Source organism: Cryptomeria japonica, unplaced genomic scaffold (assembly GCF_030272615.1).
Source record: "Cryptomeria japonica unplaced genomic scaffold, Sugi_1.0 HiC_scaffold_163, whole genome shotgun sequence".
In the NCBI taxonomy this organism is placed as follows: Eukaryota; Viridiplantae; Streptophyta; class Pinopsida; order Cupressales; family Cupressaceae; genus Cryptomeria; species Cryptomeria japonica.
Window position 1 is genome coordinate 60,001 of NW_026728985.1, and position 4,482 is coordinate 64,482.

Sequence of the window (4,482 nt, forward strand, 5' to 3'; positions counted from 1 at the left end):
GCGTCCAGTGGGGTTTCTGGTGCGCTCCGAAGTGGGGTTATTGGAGCGCATCAAAGGTGCGCAATGCTGGTGCGAACCCGGGAGCGCTCCGATGTGTGCTCCAAGGTGCGGCGTGCACGAAGTCCGAGCCCGGTTTGCCCCGGGTGCGCACCTCGCGTGCACCTTCGCCGGGGTGAGCACCTTGGTGTGCAGACCTTGGTTGGGTTGCGCGCCCTGGTGCGCACCAAGGAGCGCTCTGAAGTGTGCTCCAAGGTGCGGCGTGCACGAAGTCGGAGCCCGGTTTGCCCCGGGTGTGCACCTCGGGTGCGCACCTCGCGTGCACCTTCGCTGCGGTGGGCACCTTGGCTGGGTTGCGCGCCTTGGTGGGCACCATGCAGTGCACGAAGTCGGAGCCCGGATTGCCCCGGGCGCGCACCTCCGCCAGGGTGGGCACCTTGGTGCGCACAACTTGCCTGGGCTGCGCACCAGGAAGGGCTCAAGATGGCACCCGCGTTCCGTTTTTTTCACTATCTTTCAGAACGGAAATTTTAAAATCTCGTTTTTTTTTGCCTTTTCTGGAAATTAGTGAAGGCAGCGCATCAAAGGTGCGCAACGCTGGTGCGAACCTGGGAGCGCTCCGATGTGTGCTCCAAGGTGCGGCGTGCACGAAGTCGGACCCCGGTTTGCCCCGGGTGCGCACCTCGCGTGCACCTTGGTGCGCACACCTTGGCTGGGTTGCGCGCCCTGGTGGGCACCATGGTGCGCACCAAGGAGCGCTCCGAAGTGTGCTCCAAGGTGCGGCGTGCACGAAGTCGGAGCCCGGTTTGCCCCGGGTGCGCACCTCGCGTGCACCTTCGCCGCGGTGGGCACCATGGCGTGCACGAAGTCGGAGCCCGGTTTGCCCCGGGTGCGCACCTCGCGTGCACCTTCGCCGGGGTGGGCACCTTGGTGTGCAGACCTTGGCTGGGTTGCGCGCCCTGGTGGGCACCATGGTGCGCACCAAGGAGCGCTCCGAAGTGTGCTCCAAGGTGCGGCCTGCACGAAGTCGGAGCCCGGTTTGCCCCGGGTGTGCACCTCGGGTGGGCACCTTGGTGCGCATGCCTTGCCTGGGCTGCGCACCAGGGCGGGCTCAAGATGGCACCCGCGTTCCTTTTTTTTCACTATCTTTCAAAACGGAAATTTTAAAATCTCATTTTTTTTTGCCTTTTTCTGGAAATTAGTGAAGGCAGCGCATCAAAGGTGCGCACCTCGCTGCCCACCACGGTGCGCAACGCCGGTGGGCACCCGGGAGTGCTTCGAAGTGTGCTCCAAGGTGCTGCGTGCACGTTGTCGGAGCCCGGTTTGCCCCGGGTGCGCACCTCGCGTGCACCTTCGTCGGGGTGGGCACCTTGGCTGGGTTTGCCCCGGCTGCGCTCCGAAGCGGGGTTATTGGAGCGCCGCCTCTTTTTTTGTCGGAGCGTTTGGTGGGGTTTCTCGCATTGGCTCTTCCGAGGCCCGGTTGCCACCCTGGCGCGCACGAAGTCGGAAGTAGGGTTAATTGCCCGGGTGCGCACCTTTGCCAGGGTGGGCACCTTACCTGGGCTGCGCACCAGGGCGGGCTCAAGATGGCACGCGCGTTCCGTTTTTTTCACTATCTTTCAAAACGGAAATTTTAAAATCTCCTTTTTTTTTTGCCTTTTCTGGAAATTAGTGAAGGCAGCGCATCAAAGGTGCGCACCTCGCTGCCCACCTTGGTGTGCTCTGAGGTGCGCACCCGGGAGCGCTACGAAGTGTGCTCCAAGGTGCGGCGTGCACGTTGTCGGAGCCCGGTTTGCCCCGGGTGCGCACCTCGCCTGCACCTTGGCCGGGGTGGGCACCTTGGCTGGGTTTGCCCAGGGTGCGCTCCGAAGCGGGGTTACTGGAGCGCCCCCTCTTTTTTTGTCAGAGCGTTTGGTGGGGTTTCTCGCATTGGCTCTTCCCAGGCCCGGTTGTTGGGTGCGCTCCCACCCTGGCGCGCGCGAAGTTGGAAGTTGGGTTAATTGCCCGGGCGCGCACCTTCGCCAGGGTGGGCACCTTGGTGCGCACACCTTGGCTGGGCTGCGCACCAGGGCGGGCTCAAGATGGCACCAGCATTCCCTTTTTCTCACTATCTTTCAAAACGGAAATTTTAAAATCTCGTTTTTTTTTTGCCTTTTATGGAAATTAGTGAAGGCATCGCATCAAAGGTGCGCACCTCGCTGCCCACCTTGGTGTGCTCCGAGGTGCCCACCACGGTGCGCAACGCCGGTGCGAACCCGGGAGCGCCCCGATGTGTGCTCCAAGGTGCGGCGTGCACGAAGTCGGACCCCGGTTTGCCCCGGGTGCGCACCTCGCGTGCACCTTGGTGCGCACACCTTGGCTGGGTTGCGCGGCCTGGTGGGCACCATGGTGCGCACCAAGGAGCGCTCCGAAGTGTGCTCCAAGGTGCGGCGTGCACGAAGTCGGAGCCCGGTTTGCCCCGGGTACGCACCTCGCGTGCACCTTCGCCGGGGTGGGCACCTCGGCTGGGTTGCGCGCCCTGGTGCGCACCAAGGAGCGCTCCGAAGTGTGCTCCAAGGTGCGGCGTGCACGAAGTCGGAGCCCGGTTTGCCCCGGGTGCGCACCTTCGCCGCGGTGCGCACCATGGCGTGCACGAAGTCGGAGCCCGGTTTGCCCCGGGTGCGCACCTCGCGTGCACCTTCGGCGGGGTTGCGCGCCCTGGTGGGCACCATGGTGCGCACCAAGGAGCGCTCCGAAGTGTGCTCCAAGGTGCGGCGTGCACGAAGTCGGAGCCCGGTTTGCCCCGGGTGCGCACCTCGCGTGCACCTTCGGCGGGGTTGCGCGCCCTGGTGGGCACCATGGTGCGCACCAAGGAGCGCTCCGAAGTGTGCTCCAAGGTGCGGCGTGCACGAAGTCGGAGCCCGGTTTGCCCCGGGTGCGCACCTCGCGTGCACCTTCGCCGCGGTGGGCACCATGGCGTGCACGAAGTCGGAGCCCGGTTTGCCCCGGGTGCACACCTCGCGTGCACCTTCGCCGGGGTGGGCACCTCGGCTGGGTTGCGCGCCCTGGTGCGCACCAAGGAGCGCTCCGAAGTGTGCTCCAAGGTGCGGCGTGCACGAAGTCGGAGCCCGGTTTGCCCCGGGTGCGCACCTCGCGTGCACCTTCGCCAGGGTGGGCACCTCGGTGCGCACACCTTCTCAATGTTTTCTTGCCTTTTCTGGAAATTGGTGAAGGCAGCGCATCAAAGGTGCGCACCTCGGTGTGCTCCGAGGTGCGAACCCGAGAGCGCTCCGAGGTGCCCACGAAGTCGAAAGTCGGGTTAATTGCATTGTTTTCCCCGGGTGCGCTCCGAGGTGCGCAACATCGGCGCGCACCAAGGAGGGCTCCGAAGTGTGCTCCAAGGTGCGCACGATTCGGAGCTCGGTTTGACCGGGGTGCGCACACCTTGGCTGGGTTGCGCACCTTTTGTGCGCTCTAAGGTGCGCACGAAGTCGGAGCTCGGTTTGCCCCGGGTGCGCACCTTCGCCAGGGTGCGCACCTTGATGCGCACGCCTTGGCTGGGCTGCGCACCTTGGTGGGCGCCATGGTGCGCACCTTTCGTGCGCTCCAAGGTGCGCACGAAGTCGGAGCTCGGTTTGCCCCGGGTGCGCACCTTGGTGGGCGCCATGGTGCACTCCGAGGTGCCCAAGATTGGTGCGCACCAAGGAGCGCTCCGAAGTGCGCTCCAAGGTGCGCGCGAAGTCGAAAGTTGGGTTAATTGTCCGGTTTGCCTCGGGTGCGCACCTTGCGTGCACCTTCGCCAGGGTGGGCGCCTTGGTGCGCACACCTTGGCTGGGCTGCGCACACCTTGGCACCCGCGTTTCCTTCATTTTAAATTTTTTTTTTTTACAATCTCTCAAGTGGGAAATTCTATAATCTCAACTTTTTTTGCCTTTTCAGGAAACTTTTGAATGGAGCGCATCATTGGTGCGCTCCGAAGTGTGCTCCAAAGCTCTCTCCAGCTGCGTGCACCTGCCCCGGCCGCGCACCCGGCCCCGCCCAGCTTCGCTCACCTGTCCCGGGCGTCTGGTGCGGAACCTTAGAGTAAGAAACATCACCGTGCACCTTGGCCAACGTGCGCGACTCGACCGAGCGCGCACTGGCCGAGGTGCACACCGATTTCACCTGGGTGCGCGCGCAGCACCTCGGGCGCACCGGGGTGCGCGCACAACGCCCGGGTTGCACCGTGGCCTGTGTGCTCGGGGCGCCTCGGGTGCGCGCTCGGTGTCGCCCCCGCGCGCGCGGTAGTGCGGGCAGCGCACCCCGGCCCGGCCCGGCCCCGACGAGAACGCAAACGGGCAAAAGGTTTATTCAAATAGCATTGCGACGCCCGGCGAAAAACTAAAAAAGGGTGCAACACCGGGACTTCCCGGGAGGTCACCCATCCCAGTACTACTCCGGCCCAAGCGCGCTTAACTGCGGAGTTCTGATGGGATCCGGTGCACTAACGCTGGTATGATCGCACCC

The 4,482-nt window shown here is 64.3% G+C and overlaps 1 non-coding gene across 1 annotated transcript; it reads right to left on the reverse strand.

Moving 5' to 3' along the window:
* Positions 1–4,363: 4,363 nt before the first annotated feature.
* LOC131867100 (5S ribosomal RNA) lies at positions 4,364–4,482 on the reverse strand. Its single transcript, XR_009365694.1, has one exon. It is a non-coding gene; the product is annotated as a 5S ribosomal RNA (ribosomal RNA).